This window comes from Emydura macquarii, unplaced genomic scaffold (assembly GCF_026122565.2).
Source record: "Emydura macquarii macquarii isolate MOO-44397 ecotype Brisbane River unplaced genomic scaffold, CSIRO-AGI_Emac_v2 contig_2897, whole genome shotgun sequence".
Lineage (NCBI taxonomy): Eukaryota > Metazoa > Chordata > Testudines > Chelidae > Emydura > Emydura macquarii.
Window position 1 is genome coordinate 28,507,208 of NW_027133034.1, and position 20,643 is coordinate 28,527,850.

Genomic DNA, 20,643 nt, shown 5'->3' on the forward strand with positions numbered 1-20,643 from the left:
TGAATTTTCAACAAATTAAAACCACCTCTAGATGGCATTATCAAGCAGTTCAGCCCACAGATATTTAGTATTTTATAAATACATGAAGTTGTTCACGCACTGCTCAAATTCTACTGTGCCAGTATAATCTTTGGAAAAGCAGTTGCTATAATAGTATTTTAGATTTTTCTTCATTCATGAAATTTCTGTTCTGACAATCAGAAGCACATTCCGGGCCACAGCTAGGAGATACACAAAGATGCAAGTTTCTTTGCTGTCAGAAACATGACAGGGTATTCTCCTAGTATAACCAGCTTCAGCAAGAAGATGGCACTCCATATTTTATCCTTTTCAATGTGGTATCTTTATGTAATTTCAACAACTTTCATGGCAACATCCCCAAATTTGGAGACAGAGTGTCACTTAAAGATACTTTAAATCGCCACAGTTCTTAAACAATTCCTTTGGTGCAGCAGCAAGATCTCTCTTAATTTGCTAAGACTTGATCAAGCTGAAGACGGACTAGATCTTGCAAAAAGCATTACACAAACTTTGATATGATAAAAATGAACTTTCAAACTACTCCTCTTTCTGAATTTTAACAAAAACAGCAGAAAATTCTACTGCTGACAGTCTACTGTGCTATTACTTCAGCAACTGGTTCCCAAAATATTTAAAATTAAGGAATGAAATTGCTTTTAGTGCATAAATGCTTTCAAGACAACATTTCTGATGTCTTTGCATGTTGTACCAGGCAAGAGGGAAAACAGATGCTCTTGGATCTCCCAGTCCAGTAAAACTATTTGAACAAGGACAGCCAGTTGTCCTGTGCTAGATATATTCATTGCTTCCTTATATGCCATACTGTGAAAATCAGTTTGGTACATCTGAAACTAGCTGATTCTAAAGCTATGCTGCAGATGTAATTGCAGTTCATACTATATGTAGAACACTGCAGGTGTGTTCCCATCAAGAACACAAATTTTAGAAACTTACCAAAAAAAACCCAACAACTTACAAATAGGGGGGTTCAGTCATGCAGCAGACAAGTTGTACCATAGCCTTGAACTTTGAAATTTGGGTCTCTAAAAGGCTGGATACTGAAAGGTATCTGTAAATCTCTTAATAGCATGAAGACTTCATAATTCCTAATTAACACTTTCAGAGTAATTTGCTCAGCATAATTTATTAAAAATAAATCAAACACAAAATGAGCCATCTCCTCCATCACCTAGGATAGAGGTAGATGCTACTTCAAGAGGATTTGGGAAATAAAAAGTAAAACAGGGATTAAGGAGCAAGAAGAAACCCATTCACTTTTAGCATGCATGAAGTTGACAAAAAATCTTAATTGGTGAATAGGCAGGGGGTCAGGACCACACTGTAGAAAATCGGAGACAGGTAAAAAGATATTGGGAGACAAGGAAGCAATGTGTTTTCTTCTGTATGTGCTTTGATTCCAACTGAGTATCTGCTTCTTACTGATACTGTCATGCTTAACAATGCAGGTATTTAAAATGATTCTAACTAGGCTTTCAAGTTGGCACTTAATGTAATTGACTAGAGGGAAAAGGACCAAGCTGGCTGAAGACAGTTTTCTAGAAGGCTAAATTAATTAGGTTTAAGGAATTCTACTTCTCCATACATAATATCCTTTATTAGAAGAAGTACACACACACACACACACACACACACACACACACACACACACACACACACACACACACACACACACACACACACACTATTTTGTTATCAAAGATTCTCACTTTATAAGAAATCTGTTTTGTTCAAGGAAGGTGGCAAGCATATCATGCAGCATCTGCCTCAAACCTGGCCTGAAAGAGGACATCTCTAGAGATGAAAGGATGCTTTCAGCCTTAACCTTTTCGCCTGAGACTGCCCACAGCTGGCACCATTGTTATTTTGCGAGGTCGACTCAGTTTGCATTACTGGTAATAGAGTAGGTCAATGAATAGCAATCATAACAGCTTTCAGTCACTACTGCTTTGGGCTGAATTCAGGCCAATGAACTGGAGAGGGAAAGTCTTCATATTTTATTACGAATTCCCAGATTTTTTTTTCGGCTGAAGTTCAGTCTAAACAGTTTAGTTAAGAGAGTCTGACAGTGAGAACAGAAGGGGAGAAAAGTACATTTGCTTTGGAATGTGAATTCAACTCACATGATAGCTATGAGGGCATATCACTGTTTTGTTCTAATTATATTGCAGAGCAACCCTGGGTATGAAAGCCACACCTGGATGGGGCCCACTGAGAAGCCCAATATTGTAGAATGGAGGAGTACTGTCTGAATTACATCATCCTTGTTTTGTCACCTGCTTCCTCTTCAAACTATTTACTTTTGAGCCCAGCACAATTAATTTATATTGACAATTTCTTCCACTGAGCTGGCTGAAAATCCTTACTGTCTGTATTATTGAAGGACCATATTAAGAATCATTTTTCCAAGCAACGGAAAGTTCTAATAGAAATCGAGGGTCTCAGGAAAGGCAGATGGCCTGTATAACAGAATTCTATAACTTTAGTTTTCAAGCCCGGATGAAAGATATTCAGTAATGTTTGCTATAATAGATTTTCCTCACACTTTTCAACTTCACAAAATTACAAGAAACCAAAGGGCTTCCTATGGTGATGGCGGTGCACTGAAACTTACCATAAAGTCTTCTGCTCAAATATTGGTAGCTGCAAATTTTCTGACAGCGAACAGAATAGACAGATGAGTCCTGATTATGCTCAAAACCCACTTTTAACCAGAGCCACTTTGAAATATTTATTTTGTGGCCATTTTTATTTCTTTTAAATTTGAAAATCTATTGTTTCTGATTTAATAAGAATGTGTTATACAGCAAAAAGGAACATTCCAGACAGGGGCTCAGAGAGAAGCCAAGATGAAATTCTCCAGTTATTTCCTCCCATTGGAGACAGGTATGACTGAGGCTTCATATTTCAAATGTGAGCACCAATTAATGTCATCTGGAGTTATGGGTGCTCAGCTCCTCTGACAAATATATGGGTTCATTGCTGATGAAGATCATTAATGTCCCTATTAGAGAGAGCAGGTTATCAGCTTCTATAAAGAAGCTGCAATTGCATCTATGGCTTGAGAAAACAACACTTGAAGCTGAGTAACGATCAACAAGTATCACATCTTCCATTTTTGGTTAAGATCATAGAGAAGGTTGCAGTGAAACAACCCTGAGTACCTAGTTGCCTCAATCTCCATGATCCTTGTCAATTTGGTTAAAGACCTGGGTACAGAACTTAAGCTACACTGGTTGCATTGAAGCCAATCCTCCCATAAATCACTGAGGATCAGGTGTCCATACTGATACTGGGAAATATTCAGTAGCTTTTGATACTGTTAATCCTGAGATATCGTTATCTCTGCCAGACTCCAGCAGTGGATAGTTCTGGTATTACCTGCCTAAACACTCCTAGAAAGTGATATGGGGACGTTGCTCCTCTTCTGGTGGCTATTATGTAGCATCCTCCTGCTCACTGTGAGTACAGAGCTGTTACCAGAGCTAGCGAGAGGATGCAGGCTGTAGTGTTCTCAGCATGACAAACTCTCCACTCTATATTCAAGTGCTCCAGAACCAATCATTGCTGTTGCACATCTTGCCCAGAGCCTCAGGGAGACAGGGACACAGAGGAGAGGTAGGCAGCTGAAGCTCAATATGGATAAGGCTGAGGCAATGCTGATAGGATGAGGGAAGCAGCTGGCTGATATCAGAATGGTGTGCTCCTGCCCTTCGCTACTCACATTTGCAATGTGGGTGGGTTATACTGAATCCCAAATTGCTGCTGGATGATCATACCACAGCTGTGGCCAGGAATGCCTTTTACCATCTGTACTTGGGCAGGAATATTTTACTTCAGTTTCGTTCTTTTTTTTTTTTTTTTTTTTTTTTTTTTTTTTTTTTTTTTTTAAAGAAACAGATGCCAACCTTCCTACAGTGATCCATGCCTTTGTCACCTCAAAACTGGATTACTGCAGTGCACTTGAATCCGATCCAGAAATGTAAACTGGTGTAGAATAGAGCTAACCACCTGCTGAGTAGTGCACCTCTGTGGCAGCATATGTCATGGGTCCTTCATGATCTTCACTGGCTACCACTTATTGGTTTCCTGATTGAATTTAAGCTGCTGATTTTGATCTATAAAGCCCTAAATAGCTTTGAACCTCACTATTTAAGAGAGGCTGCTTCTCTCCATGCACCAATCCAGGGGAGCAGCATGTAGGGAAGGAAGCGATTTGAGCCTGAAGATGAAACAGATCCAGAGGGGGGACACAAAGAAATTATGAGGAAGATTCCAAGGTATGTGGGGGAGGGAAGAGAGAAAAAAAAATTGTATAATTTCCATGAGTTTGGTTTTGGCTGAAAATGCAAGAACCAAAATACCACGAGAAAGGCTGTTCTACAGTTTTTGGCTCAGCTGAAACCTGGAAGTACTAAAAATGTCAAGGGAGACCTAAATTTTACAAGATGTTTGCCTTGGTGGCTTGTTCAAACAGCTTCAGAGAAGCTTCGAAGAAGCATTGTACCTGAACTTGGAAATGCTGTGTTTGCCCATTGCTAATGTAAACTGGGAGTTTCACAAAGAAGCTTAAAGCAAGGCTTCCACATCCATATTTGAGCAGCCACCTCAATTTCAGAAGTGCTGAGCACCCAACTGCTCCTGCTAATTTGAAAATGGCAAGGAATTAGGTGCTTAGCACTATTTAAAAACAGGCGGGGGGGGGGGGGGGAAGTGTCATGATATCACCCCTGTGAGCAATGCCAGACTATACATAAACATGACCCATAATGTGTTTAAAATTGGAACCTGTGTATATTGAGATAATTACATTAAGTAACCTTGCACCATTAACCTTGACAGACCCCTCCAATGTCTGTTTTACATCCAGGCAGTTAAAACTATATTGTTGATTTTTGTATTTCAAGTGCATGAGGGCAGTTGTAATGTGAAGTCATGAATGACTATTGACAGAATGAAAGCTGACAGAAAAGACCCATTTTGCCAAAGGGCTGATTATTCATAAACTATTGATTAGTGAGCACTAAAAAAAAAAAAAAAAAAACCCAAACACCAATTACCCACTTAGCCATGCTGTGTGTATACATCGATCTTATAGTCCAGTAATGAATGACTGTGAACAAAAATTGTCAAGCAGCAAGAACATTTCTCTATTAAGCTACAGAACACATCTTTCCTTCAATCATTTCCAGTGCCACTAGAAAACGGTAAGCTACTCTGTCCCAGCTATTGTATTGTTATGGATAAATGAAGGAAACTTATATTAAAAAAAAGGTTCTCTAGCAACTGACCATTTTCTATTCCAATGAGCCATACGTATAACATTGGATACTATTTTTCAATCTGCTTGTCTGCTACCCATTAAATTCAATTTCAATTTTTCTCCTCATACTGACTTCCCAAGATGTGTCCTTCAGGCAGCTGATCAAAAACACAGAGGAACCGATTACTCATGTGGAAAGGTAGGATAACATAACTAAAACCTCTGCATTGCTTCAGTCATGATGATTTCTGTACAGCTGAATACCAAACATAGTCTCAAAACTTTAAAGGGCAGATTCTCTGCCCCACTCTCGCTCTGCGGAGGCACACTGGAAGGATGAGCATGTGGTCAGCGGCATGGAGAACTAGGTGCAGCTCTCTGCTCCCCGGCCACTTGATCCTGGCACAAGTGAAAGCTACAGGGACCTTACATCGGTGAAGAAGTAGATGTATGATACACTTATTCCTTAGCCACATAGCACCCCTGACATGCTCCTTCTCTTCCCTTGTGCCAAGGGTGGGAGGGAACAGCTAGCACAAGAGGCAATCAACCAATCCACAGCTGTCTGCTTTCCTTCTGTCTCAGAGTTCTCCTGCACAGAACAAATTCTCCACTGGCTTTCTCTGGCTTACACAGCGCCATTACTAGAGAATCTGCCTCCAAATAATTCTAAAATCATTGTTCTGTAAAAAGTTTGGCATCTACTGAACAAATGAAAATGTGGCATTTTAAAGATTTAATTGATAAGTTGTTCAGGATAGCCAGGTTCATCCCAACTCCCACTATTTAGTCCATATACACACACCATCTAGTTTTGCTATAAAATGTAAATGCTTCTCGGAGGTTCTCAAATGACTGGACAGAACTGGCCGGAAACCAGAGGTGGAAAACCCATAAAATGCCATCCATAAAATTCCCTCACAACAGGGAATTCTCACAGACACTACAGATTTCAGCTTACGGAAAGTACAAACTTAAAAGTTTCTACTATACCACAAAAAATGTACTTATTTTGATAAAGGTTTAAATCCAGTACTACATATGCATTACCTAAAGAAACACAGTGACATGTTTAGACCTTTGTACTGGTCGGATCCTGAAGATGCAGGTCTGCACAATACCAAGGAATCAAATATTTTAATTTGAATTCTAGATGAGGATGTGACTGGAAAAATAAAGACTGAAGCATTGATGATATCAAGGAATCTTTAGTTCTAAATCTGCCAACGACAGACAGACAGACAGATAGATACCGGGTTGGGGGGGGAGGGCAGAGGGAGTCAATAAAAGTAGTTAAGAGAGAGATCACAAACAAACCAAAGAGACTCAGTTCAAACACTCATATCAAAACAAACTAAAAACACTGCAGCAGGAAGACTGATAGATTTCTGGCAAGACAGACCATGTTTTGATGGTCTGAGTACACAGGGAAAGCACCTTGGAGACCACAGACAATGTTTTTAGAACTGTTCCTTTATGCTATGGCCTCTTGGTGGTATTCAGACCTTGCATAGAGCAGAACTATTCCACTGACTACATTTGGTTCTCTCTTTTAGGGACTCCTGGCTCTAATCCTAAAGAAGTGTGGAACTTATTTCCTTTGTTCACAGTCCTTTGCCTCAGACACAGAAGATGAAGTATCTGGTCTTTGTATGCCGACTGGCAAACAAAGTATCATTGCAAGGCAGGTCAGAAAGCCAACAACCAGTGTTTAACACTAGTGGACGAGATTTCAGCAAAGAATGGCAGATGGTATTTCACCAACACCCGCTTCCCATTTTGAGATGTAATTAGAAATACAGCTTTAATGGTACATAGAGGTAGAAACACTCACTACCCCAAAAAGTAACAACAGAAATGAAAAACCATGTTCTCCTTAATTATACTTTTAAAATCACATTTGCTCCTATTCAAACAGGGAGCCTAGCCCAAAAGGGAAGAATGGAGTAAGTAAAAAGGCACCCAAACTACAACTCCCATAAGGCACCAGGGATCATCAGTAGATATAGTTTAATGTTGAACTGACTCAATATTAAATGTTTTGATTCAGGAATGTTAAAACATCTCACATTTTTAAAATGTGAGAAAAGTTGAGAAGGTTTACATCTTGATTTCAAATGAAAACAAGTGTTGAAATATTGGAATGCACAATGGCATGGAAAGTCTGATTTTCACTCAGTTCTACTCATTCACTAATTGTGAACATTTGCATAAACAGGTTTTTGTTTTCAGGAGTGCTTGGAGAGGGGGGACAGCTGTTTATCATACTACATATACTTGCACTAATCATTTGCTACTTGTTATTTTCCTGTTTTAAAAACTTTTCGTCATCTGATAAGAGAGCAAAAATAATGTAATATAAGGAATCGGACGTGACCGATCACACACTACAAACAGTTCAAGTGCCGCCCCACGGCCAAAAATTATTTGACCAAACTATCTGGCAAGTATTTACAAATAATGAATACCGTCATGTAGGTCCAGCAGTATGTCTTAACTTCGGGCAGGAGAGAGAAATTCCAGCTTGAAGAGACATACCCAGGTTAGTTCTCATGGAGCTAGTGCACTAAAAATAGAACATAGCTGCAGCAACGTGAGCAGCTAGTGACCCCAAGTACTCATCTAGCACTTGTTGGATAGTTTATGTACAATGAATAATATGGTCAGCTCTAATTATACCTCCATCTTCTGTTAGGAAATATGCCTATTATGATTATTTCTGCCACAATAAAGGTATTTTGTCCCGTCTAAAGTCAAACACAAAGGAATGTGATGGATCCAAATCAGAAAATGCATCATTTTCTGGGTGTTGCAAAAACAACCTAGATTAGATGCTACAGCTCTACGCATCTGAAGAACGGCATTATAGCAACAGGGACTATTGTTTCCATTTTATATCTAGCCCAAGCTGAGAATTCAAATTGGTAGCAAAGGATATAATTCCACAGATGATAAGGGGGAGACTAAGTGGCAGAACTGCAATTTGGAGTAAATGATTCTCTGGAGATGGAAGAGGATTCTCTTTATACCATGCAGCTAGTCAAACAAGCTCCATATGAAACTTCTTACAGTACTAAATAAAATGCTTTTTTAACCTGGTTTCATTCCAATTACACCCACAACATAATTTATGCAAGGAACAGAAGATTTTAAATTTAAATACAAGAAAGACTTTACTTTTATCTTTGTTATTATAGAGACTGGTTTTCCTTTTATGAGAGGAAGGGGAAGGAGAAATAAAGGCTAGTTTGATAAAAAATTTTGCAATGCGTCTTCCAATTCACAACGAATCAATCTAGTAATTCCTATGAATTTCACTGCAGTTACTGGAAGGTGACATAAGGTTCTAGAATTTTAAACAATGGCCCCAATTCTGTTCTTACTTGCACATGTGTCATTCAACAGACATGCAGCAGAGTTACTCTTGATTTAAACTGCTGTAACTGAGAAGCAAATCAGGCCAGATATATTTACAACTCTCCCCAAAGACCAAACTGAAGGAATTTAAAATTAGAATTGCCGTTTCAATGCCAAGTGCACTTTGTTGTTATTAAAGAGGAATCTTAATTATCCACATCATATGGATGATGCCAAATATGCTCAGGTAATCGACAGGACACACACACACACACACACACACACACACACACACACACACACACACACACACACACGAACACTAAGAATTCACTCTAAACTAAGATGCAGATAGTGGTGTTGGTGGAGAGAGTTGGTTGGACCAGGACTTCTGCTGTATATTTTGTATTTGAGCTTATTTAAACCTAACATGAAAAGCTGACAGGTAAATATTTACTGCTGAGAAAGAAAATGATTCAATGGAGTTGCACAGGTGTAATAGAGCAGAATTTTGACTTAATGTTTTTCAAAAACAAGCCAGTGAGAAACTACTGTACATTCCACACCAACCCATGACATGCTCTTGATGCTCTATATGAAGTGCCATTGCTGTAAAACAGTCCTTAGCCTTTTCCCTCTTTTCTTGGATATATAATAAGGATTTAATCTTTTAGTAGCATTATGTGAATTATGTGCATTATATGCCATAGGAATCTGAATTTTTCTGGCACAATGTACACCCAAAGCATCATCATTCTCAAAATACTTTGATATTCCCTGGCTCAGAATGTCTCACAGGTGCAGAATGCCTAAGAGTTCAGAACTTTTAGACTAGAACATGAGCAAGACCCTTCAGAGCTAAAAATAGCTTATAATATCTTACACATGAGTACTTCTGACCACATGAAAAGGATATTTAGTTCCATTGCCCAATAAAAAGAGAATAATTTGTCTCCAAAAAAGGAGACTACAACACTATCTGAATATTAAGCATACAATAGCAGTTCTTCTGCAGAAGGGATCTAAAAGACCATTCATTTTAATCAAGCCTCATGAAGCCCATTTCATTTTAAACACAAAATAAAATAATGCAGCACAGAATTCTTTAGTGTTAGTGTGCCTGTGCTCTTAATGCTGATTATCTTAAGATAACATTTTTATTGTTCTGTTCTCCTTAAGTTATTTCAAAGTACTTTAAGATAATTCAAGATATGTTATCCAATGGGGGTTGTTAAAACACAAATAAAGCATGAATTCTTCATTACATTCATTCCTTCAGTTTGTTGAAAGTATTTTTATCAGAGAACTTCAACCCAGGGTTCTGTTGTGAACCAGTCCTGGTTTCTTCAAACATACCTCTTATTCATTAGGATCCACAGAGAAACTGATGTGAACAAATTTCAGTTTATGGGTTGCTCATGAACAATTTCCTCTGACTGTTCATTAGAGGATCAATCACATGCACCACAAAGTAACATCACTTGATGTTTTTTCTCCCTGACTGGATAACTGAACTAGGAGAACACAGAGTAACCAATCGCATACACGTTTGTGGTACAAATTTTTGAACAACAGTTATTCCTAAGAGAATTAATGAAACTTCCAGGATTCATTGGTATTTAAACCAGAGGTCATCTGAATAGTCTAACAACTAACATGATCCCATGAACAGAGTGCACTTCCACTTGACACAAGTGTATTCATAAAAATATTCACACTCTTGGTATTATTATTCACTTGACTCTATTCATAACATTGTTTATTTATGATAATGGAGATAGCAAATGGTCTCAGGTGAAAGTGTGGAAAACAGATACTATTCCTTGTTGAGGGAAATATGGAGAAGTGAATATAAAACTACATGTGCTGTATCTCTATTTTAGCATATTCTCCAAACCTGAGCAAGTGTGGTTTCCAAAACCGTGCAGACAGGTCACAGGGAAATATGTTGTCTATTTGTGGTGGGGAGAATTTTGGGAAAGAGTATGGGAGGCCGGTGTCCCTACTGAGGTTAAGTGACAATTTTGGTAGCTTATCTGTGCTATATGGTGGTTATGTTCATGGTGAAGTGCATGTCTTTGCGTGGAGGAGGGGAAGGTAACACCAAAGTAGTATTTTTATGTATGAATACACACACGTACACAACCTAGGAACAGTTGATGAGTAAAGTATGGCTTCCAGCTGTAATGTAGATGGGGGTCAGTTCTAATCCCTTCTGCAACAGTACTAAGCTAAGGTCCTTTGCCCTTATACGATTGCTGAAAAACAGCACTACCATTACTGCCTTCTGCTACATCCTCAACTCTGGCCTCAACAAATGCAATCTTGCAACTGGTCACAGATCCACAGGAACAGTGCTCTGATCCCAGCTTTAGAACAGTCTCTAGGAGGAACCCCTTCAGTGTGCCAGACCTCCAAGGTCTCACACTTCCTCTAGAGTAAGTCACACCGCTTCACCTCCTCCTTAGACTGGACGCCTGGGTCTGCAGTACTCCTGCTTCACACCTGGAGCTTTGTTCAGCAAGCCCAACTGAGACAGACCTCCTGAAGGAGATCTGTACACTCTTCAGGAACTAATGCACCTTGCCAAGAGTTTGCAGTGACATCTCACAGCGTTGCCAAAACAGTAGAGATTATTAGTCATCTGGAACACAGCCTAGGAAATCCTTAGGTTAGCCCAGAGGAATGGAAGTTAAAGCATAATCCATTCTGAATACTGCAGAGCCCAGCCAAGCTGTAGCAAGCCCCATTATTCAAGCTGTCTCTCTCTCATCTGACTCCAGGTAAGAGAACCAACTGCCTCCAGCAGCCAACACTTATCGCCCCTCCCCACCTCACACCTCTCCAGTGCTTTGTTCCCACACTGGAATAATGTTGCTCAGCTCCCCTGCTGAGAGGAGGGGAAGTCTATATCTCTCTGGGTCATTGGTTGCCCTGATACAGATATTTAGCAATTGGATTTTCTATTATCTTCTCAGATGCTCAGTTGATACGGGGGTCAAGACCCAGACAGCTAGGCGACACCCATTTCTATGTCTCTTCACCTACCTTGAGAGCGAACAGTTCTTTTCCACCCGCTAAGTAACAATGCATCACACAGGGGAAACTGAAGCGCACACAGGCTTCATAACACTATTACAAAAAAATTCCAGTTTAGTCACTTATCCATTCAAACCACTGCTGTGAAGATCATTTTTCTGGCTTGTCCCTTTGATCATGTCATCCCTCTTCATGTCCCTCCACTAGCTCCCCTTTCTCCATTGCACCAAACACAAAACCACAGGGCTCCACTTCCAAGACTCATCATGACCCTTCCCCTCCCCATCCTCCTTATTCTCTCTCGTTGGCTATCGGGAGGTCAACGCCCAACTCCACTCTGCCAACGAGGGCATGTTTCACCTACTTGGGCTGTTTGAAAATGTAACCTGTCTGTTTTCAACCATATTGCCCTTCATGCTCAGGTATCCACAAAGCCAGCTTATTGCTCTTTTTCAAATACCGCCTTAAAACTCATTTGATTTGAAGCCTGCAAAGCACTTGTCAATGGCTAGGCAGCTGGTGTGCTTAGGCCAACGCCTATCATGCTGACCCTTACTGTCTCATTGTTTCCTTCTGCTCGGTCTATGTCCACCTTATATTTAAGGGCAGGGACCATGTTTTTGTTCTGTGTTTGTATAGCACCTAGCCCAAAGGGGGTCTTGATCCATGACTGAGGTTCCTAAGTGCTGCTATGATACAAATAAACACTAATTTTTTACAGTACCAAACTTGCTGTAGACTCTGAAGGTATGTCTACACAGCAACGTAAGCTTAGGCTTAGTGAGACTCAAGTCAGCAGACCTGTGTCAGGAAACCCTGGGCTTGAGCATCTACATTGCATTTTAACCCTAGGTTAAGAATTTTCTGACCCATGTTCAAACCTTGGACTCTGGCATCCACACTGCAGTGCACAGACCTGAGTCAAAGTAACCTTATCCCAGAGTGCCTACCGACCTTCCATGTCACCACTCTCACCCTAGGTACATGGCGCACTGTGGGAAAAACTCTACTACCCACCCTGCACATTAGAGGAAATTTGAACTGGCCACCAACGCAGCCTGCTGAGCAGTCAATTTGTTCTGTGCACTCCCAGCTACCAGAGCCAGCAACATGGAGGAGGTGCCTTTTGACAAATGTTTCTTGCTTGCGTTTTCACTCCAGTGTCAGGAAATTGGCATAGCATCCACAAGGTGCTGGTGGACATTTTGGCAGCATTTTCTGTCCCACCAAAGGTACTTGATGGATTTCCTAATGGAGCTGCAGGAGGAGGAAGAATGCAGACCTGGGAACACCAGCAGTGAGCAGCTTGTCCCTACCTTCCGACATAAAGACATACATCTAAGGTTACCCTTGCCGGTCCAGAAGCCGACTACTACAGCCATCTGGAAGCCAGCTACCCGACTGATACAGGTGCATTGCCAGCCAATTTGGGGTTGGAAAGTCAATGGTGGGTAAAGTGTGGCAGAGGTAAGGGAGTAGTTTACCCCAAGATGGCAGGCATTAAAGATATTCCAGAGGTAATTGCTGGCTTTGAGAGAATGGGATTTCTTAACTGTGGCAGTGCTATTAATGGGACTCGTGCCCATAGTTGTGCTCCTTGAGGAGCACATAAGTACATAAACTGCAAAGGGTGCTACTCCATGGTTATGCAGGCATTAGTGCACCACAGATTAAATAGTGCAGATTTATAAACGTCCAAGTTGGCTGCACAGGAAAAGTTCATGATGCCGGAGATTTTTGTCCCTTGGGAGCCTATATTCATGGACAGTCTGGGACACTATTCCCTCCAAATGACATTGACATAAATGGTGTTCCTCTCCCCACTGTTATTCTGGAGGATACTGCACACCCTCTTTTGCCTTGGCTTATAAAGCCATACCCTGACTTCATAGGCCCTGGCAAAAGAAGGTTTAATTACACACACAACAGGTGTAGAATGGTGGCTGAATGTGTTTTGGGCACATTAAAATCACTTTGGAAGGGTGTACAAACTGGTTTGCATCCCAGTGTAATTAATGCTGTCCACATTACTGTGGCTTGCTGCGCTCTTCGAAACCATTGTGAAGCCACAGGTGAACCATTTCCCCCGCATGGATCTAGGACAGCGAGGAAATACTGGATCACTACCCTCAGCCAGAAAGTGCAGCAGAAGTAAGGAAAGCTGTGTGCGTTCACATTATGGACATACATGGCCCAACAGAAGAGGAGAAATAGCACCTGCAGAAAAGTGCTGGGGCGGGGGAGAGAACAGAGCAAGGGCTCATTATGGGTGGGGGGGGCAGTACCTGGGAGGTGGGTGGTCTTGTTTGTCATGCAATGGAAGTCAGAATGACATGATGAAAAATGAATTTTGCAGTGGAGGGAGCAGCACAATGGCTGTACGGATGAAATTTACTGAAGATTGAAGTGCTGTACACCTAGGCACCCAGAGAAACACTGTTTGCTTTGTAGCGCTGAGTTACTCTTTAACATGTTTTTAGCTTCATAATTGTATGATAGGATGCACTGATAGCAATAAACTGTCTAGAAAACAGAAAATTCCTTACTTGTAAACCGATCTTAAAAAACAGTAAGCCACTCTTAGTCTTGGGCAGACCAGCTGCCATTACAAAACCACACACCCAAAAAGAAAGGGCAGGAAATAGAGGGATTGTGTTGGGTATGAACTATCACTGCATATCCCCGGCCCCAGGTTCACCTTTCCCTTCTTTACATGTTTACCCCTCCACCTCACTCTCCCACTGCCAAGTGATGTTTCCGCTGGAGAGGGGTGGAAGATGGAAGGTTGCACAGTGTTTAGTTGCCCTGCCCAGCTGCTCATGAGTCCTGAATGCATGGACTGCCCCGACATGGGGTTGTTCAAGCTACTGCTGGGCTCAGGGTATGTTGCAGGGGCATTTTGGCATAGGAGAGGCACCAGGGGCTGGTGATCTTGCAGCCATTATAGACAGGACTTCCTGGAACAGTTCTCTCTGTAGCTCTGTCCTTCTCACTTAGCTGCCGTTCCTGTTCCAGGAACTGCCTACTGTGTTCTCCAGCTGGGTAGCAAGCCTCAGCCTTTCCTCCTGCCTGACAGCATGCTGTTGTTCCTTCTTCTGGTACTGGACCTGCTGGTCTGCCCTCTCAATAACATTGACTACAACTTCATCATGGAAGCATTTCCTTTTAAACAGCATGTCAGTACACTGGGCCAGGGTCCGAGATCCTGAAGAACAGCAAGTAGTATGGATTGAGGGTCCTGAAACAGGACAAGAAACAGAAGGGTTATTGTTTAAAATGGCTCTGTGGAGGAGCACAGAATTAATAACTGTGGAATTCGAGGACACAAAATGTACCAATTGTAAAGACATTGTGAAGGGGATCATCAGTCCTCACCCCGTCTCTTGACACAGCATTGTTAATCATAGTTACAGAAATGCAGAGGCAATGGTAAGTTTAAAATTAAAACCTTAACTCTGCTTCATAAAAAAATTTATAACTAATAGCCATACAGAGGTGGGGTGCATGTGTATAGCACCTTCCAGCCCCGCCGACACAGGGACAAGCAGGGCAATTGCCCAGGGGCCTGGCGATTTAAAAGAGCCTGGGTGGATGGGAGGATAGATACGTATCCTCCTCTCCTCCACACACCTCCTTTCCTCGAGGCCCCCGCCACTTGTGCTCTCTGCCCCTCCCCTGAGCCAAGCTTATTTATTGTGCACGATGCAGGTTCTGTGGACGGCTGAGGAGGTGGTATCTGCTTCTCAGCTTCCCAGGTTCATCAGGAATCTCCCTGGGGAGTCCAAGGGACCCGGGAAACTGAGTAACAGATAGCATCTCCTCAGCCACCCGGGAACCTGCATGGCCCATAATAAATCAGTAAAAACTTCTGGTGGAAACCCACTCAGACCTCAGCCATCCCTTTCTAGGTCAGGGGGCTTTGACTGTCCAGCATTGCTGTTGGTGGGCCTGGCACCCTCGCTGCAAAAGGCTTTTTCTGTCATATCAGGCCTTTCATATTATGGAAGACAACTGTTCTTGCGGCAGAGAGAGATGTTATTCTAAGCTGCTGGAGGGAAACCTGCAGTGTATGCAGCAGAAGTATTCAAACAAATAGTGATTGAACAGCACATCTGTGAGTGGAGTGGACTCAGGGCTTAATTTGTGTCAGGGCCTGGCACTTGATAGTCCCAGCACCACTGGGCTTGCCACATCAGCTATGAATTTTTTTTTTTTTTAAATCTCTGTTTTTTACTCTGAACTGTGTTTTTCTTAAAATTGTCAACACAACTGTATCCATCAGGACCATCACCAGAGTGGGGCAAGTGGGGCAGCCATCTCGGGTGCAAAGCCGGGGAAAGGGTGCTGGAAAAATGGGGGGTGGTGTAGGGATAAAAAAAGTGGTAGGGCGTAGAGCCCTGCAGCGGGGCTGGGACTCTGTGGGTTCCATTACTATACCATGCCACTCTGACTCCTGCATTGCTGCTAGTGGCGCTGCCTTCAGAGTTGGGTGGCTGGAGAGCGGCCTAACACAAGGGAATCGATTAAACACATCTTTCCCTGATACAGCTGTATGCAAAACTCTCTGAAATCTGCAACTTTAATCCACCCCAGCATGAATTACCTCTGATGGAAAGGGACTAGAGATTTGGAAATATAGAATGCTGTTTCCCAAACACACACACTCAGTTCACTGTTTACAGACAGCTGCATAGACTCAGGAGGAGTGACTGCAGAGTGGCAGATTTCTAATTACTGACAGGAAAACAAGAATGACCGTAGCAATTCTCCGTGACTTAACAGTTAAAATAACCTTTACAGCTGGGTATGAAAGTCTGAAATTCCTAAGCTGCCATTTTGAACTACATGTGGCAGGAAAGGGGGGGGGGGAATGTCTAGATGCTGTGATATAATCTGCCATTAGTGGCCAAACACTGGTCACCTGTTGACTTATATATTTTTATTGCTTCTTAAAGCAGAAATCCCTTCCATTACTTGTAATAATAACAACGTTTCATTTGACTCATATGCTTACCAGACGCTGGGGAGGCTTCTGTCCCCATGAGGTTCTCAGCAGGCTCAGCAATAAGCTGTTCCTCAGGGGCGGGGAGACTCAAATAGCTCTTCCAAGTAGGGACTGAGAATCTGCTCTTGATCCTGCTCTGGAACAGGTTTTATTTAAAAAAGAATAATTTCTTGATCCTGGCTGCGAGCACGCTGTTGGCTGCAGTAAGTCCCCATGCTGGATTCCAGGGACCAGCAGGGCCCCATCCCGCCTCACCAGGTCATCATGAAGCACAGTTGGCTCTGTATTGGGCACAGCACCCAGACCCAATCAAAGTCATCATAAAACGGGTATGTCATTGGCAAGTTGCCCTAGGTGAGATACTTAGCCCTGGTCTTCATGAATTCGCTCTTTAGCCCCTGAATTCACTCCCTGCACTGATCACTTGTCTGGAAATTCTGAAGAGCTGCCAGCTTTTTAGCTATCTGCTGGTATGCGCGGTCATTCCGGGTGCTTTTGCTGAAGTCCACAGATTTACTGGCCTCACACCACAGATTCACCAAAATCTGGCTGTGCTTGCAAGGCCAGGGAGCAGCTTGCATTGCAAAAGGCTTGATCAAACAGATGAGCCATGCCCCCTAACAGCTGATCAGCTCAGTCCTCCACCTAACAGCAGATGAGCCCTACCAGATCCCCTTCCCCCCCAGCTTAACAGCTGATCATCTGTTGAACCTTGCCAGCAGCCTAACAACTGATCAGCTGTTCACTGCTCCTCTGGCTGGCAATTGCTCCAGCCCTGCCCCAGAAGTCACAGAGGTCCCGACCTCTGTGACCATCTAACCACAATCCCCAAGAAATGGTTCGCAGATATCCGTGGATTTGCAGGACTCTACCTGGAAGGTCTCTGATACTGTGCTTGCAAGCCAGTGATCAGAAGCCAATGGGTTAACACTGACCTGAACTGCTGCCCTTCACAGGGGGGCGGTATTCCATTTGCAATAAAGTGCATTGCAGATTGTTGGCATAGAGAGGACTAAGGAAGTTGCCCCAAGGAACTCTGGGATACCTTGAGGCTCCAGCTGACTCTCAGGACCCAAGTCAAGCAAAGCAATAGGGCTCAGACCCTAGGTTCCAGCTTGTTCTGAGCTTGGATCCTGGAACCCTGGGCTCAAGCCCTGGATTAGCATAATTGCAATGTGGATGCAAGGGGAGTGTGCTTTGCCTTGACCCCAGGTTTACATTGCTGTGTAGACATACCTTGAGTTTTTGCCCTGGCAATACTTAGCATTAGGGCTTTGGTTTGGTGGGATTGAGACAGTGTGTTTTGCGCAGACATGCTCATTCTAATATTACATACAATTATAATTTTAATAGTTGCACTGTTAATAGAGAAATTTACAGCTGTAATCTATAAACTGTGTTAGTATAACTTCCAATATATTTGTTGAAGAAGGAAAATACACAGTAAATTTAGTGAACAGTTCCAGAGGAGTAGCCGTGTTAGTCTGTATACAGCAAAAACAATGAGAGTCCTATAGCACTTTAAAGACTAACAAATTTAATTTCTGCAGGCATAAGCTTCTGTGGGCTGTAACCCAGTGGGTTTCTGCAGGCATAAGCTTTCGTGTAACCCACTGGGTTACAGCCCACGGAAGCTTATACCTGCAGAAATTAAATTTGTTAGTTTTTAAAGTGCTACAGGACTCTCGTTTTTGCTGTAAATTTAGTGATTAAAATGAATTTTTGCATGCCTGTAGATGGTAAAAATCAGAGAATCTGAACATCCTGTGGTTTCCAGATTTGGCTCTGTAACAGGGCATGTTGGCCCTTCAAGGCAGGCTGCAGGTCTAGTACAGTCCTCTTACAGACCATTAACAGAGATCAGGCTAAAATATGAGCACTAATCCATACCCCGAGTTCAAATCCAGATATATCGTTATTCTCAAAGGCAAGGCCTAAAAATCCCAAGAATAAATAGGAATGAGAATATAGCACTCAAAGGTGTACAAGGAAAGCGATAAACATCCAGGAAAAAAAGAATCATTTCATTTTTTTAGGAAAATCCTCACCTGAAGATAAGGTCTAATTTTAATAAAATGTATTCATTAAAATTCACTGAGTACTTTTAAGAAGGAGACAATTTAAAATATGAAAAGCATGAATAGCCTGTATGTATCTGCTTTTCCTCAGTAAGAGGGTTATTTTCTATCAAGTTTTGTTTGAAGACTCAAGTAACTTAATAGACATCAAGAGTCTCATTTGGAAGAGTCACATAAACCATGGCAAAGTTGTATTGAGAGTGCACATAGTTGGTTAGTTCAAAGTTCAGTTGGGACAGTCTCCCCTTAGAAAAGATTAAAGGTTTACAGCACTGCACAGTGATGTGTGTGTATTAGTATATTCCAAAATGGGATGAAAACAGATCTTGATACACATGCAAAAAGGCTAACTGGGCTTGAATTTAAGAAGCTATTTGTCAAAGCGTGGTCTCCTACAGCACACCCTTGGGGTGCGACAGGGCCATGCACTCTAGGGTCCAAAAGGTCCTCATCACAAGTCCAGGCATGGGAGACTCAGCCCTCCAGCCAAGTCCCATTTGAGTCCACCCCTTCTAGGGTTACCAGAGGTCCAGAAAAGAGAGAGGGTGAGGGGGGGAAAAACTCACCCTCATAAGCCTCCCCTCCTTCAAGGGGCCTCTAGCAGGTTATAGTCCAGTTCAATGCCAACAGGCAAGTCACTAATAAGAATTCCAAAATAATCATTCGGAGGCCAGCCAACCTTTCCCTCAGGGGGCTCAGATAGGCAGCAGTTGTGCAAGCAGTCTCTGTTCTCAGCTACAGTCTGCTCTGGGAGAGAAGGACTGAAGGTCTGGTCTCCTCCTAGAGCTACTGCTACCTGAGCTGAGTTTCACATTTTCAGACCCTTCTTCCAGGCCTGACATGCCTGGCTAGTGTGGGGTTTGTACACCCCACCACATGTCAACAAGAGGTCTATTTTAGATACATAGTTCAGGGAGAGATAAAAGTTGGCTGAGGAATGCAAGAAGAAAGTCAGACTGGTTTTTGTTACAGTGAACAAAGCAGAATGGTACCATTTCACAAGAGACCCTAAACCAAATTATACATTTCTGAAGATAATTTTCTTTTGTCCCTTCAAAAGACAAAACAGACAGATTTTGGGGGCCAGAAAGCTGAATTTTGTAATCACAGCAAATTGCACTCACATATTAGTACAACTGTTTTCACCCACGACAAAGGCAGTTAGATATCCAACTATTAATATTTATGCCCACAGTTCAGTGCAAGCACAGAATTTCATTTGCAAAAAACAACAAAAACAAAAACACAGAGATTGAGTTGAGGTCTGAATGAAAATCTGTCCTTCAGTCCTTCCTGACAGTTGCTTTACAGTACATTCACCTACAAAACAGACATTTTTATAGCAGAGGATTTGCTATAATGATGTCCTCAAAAGGGCCTGCCTCTACAGATGTTAGGAGCAGAGAAAGACAATATCATGGACACAGTATGCTTCACCTTCTGCACTCGCAGGAGATCTGGGCATGAAGAGATCAGAGAGTTATGATCCAGCCCATAAGCTTGCTTCCTATACCTTAATTGCTCATCTGTAAAACAGGGACAGTGCTTACCTACTTCAAATGAAGGGTTTGGAGACCAAATTAATCAGCACATGTAAAAAGCAGATTGAGATATATAAATGCAAAGAGGAGACCAAGATTTTCAGATAAGTGAGGATTATGTCTTTGGAATCAGGGGCTTCAATCCAGCAGTTTTGAACAGAACTCACATAGACTGTTGGTCTCACATCCTCCCTCGAAGTTAATAAAAATTCCATACATTGCACAACTGCCTACCTTGGCCCTTCATGAGTACTGGAGAAAGTCTAAACAACCATAAGAGCTGCAATTTGAATTATGTTCAGGTGAGCTACAGGCTTATTT

The 20,643-nt window shown here is 42.1% G+C and overlaps 1 protein-coding gene and 1 long non-coding RNA gene across 3 annotated transcripts in view; both read right to left on the reverse strand.

Annotated features, from left to right (window-relative positions):
• Window positions 1–20,643, reverse strand: part of CAMK4 (calcium/calmodulin dependent protein kinase IV) — a 279,841-nt gene that overhangs the window by 241,635 nt on the left and 17,563 nt on the right. The window lies entirely within an intron of this gene.
• On the reverse strand, window positions 12,855–16,923 carry LOC137166661 (uncharacterized). Its single transcript, XR_010923757.1, has 2 exons — window positions 16,713–16,923; window positions 12,855–14,936 (listed from the first exon to the last, which is right to left on the reverse strand). It is a non-coding gene; the product is annotated as an uncharacterized lncRNA (long non-coding RNA).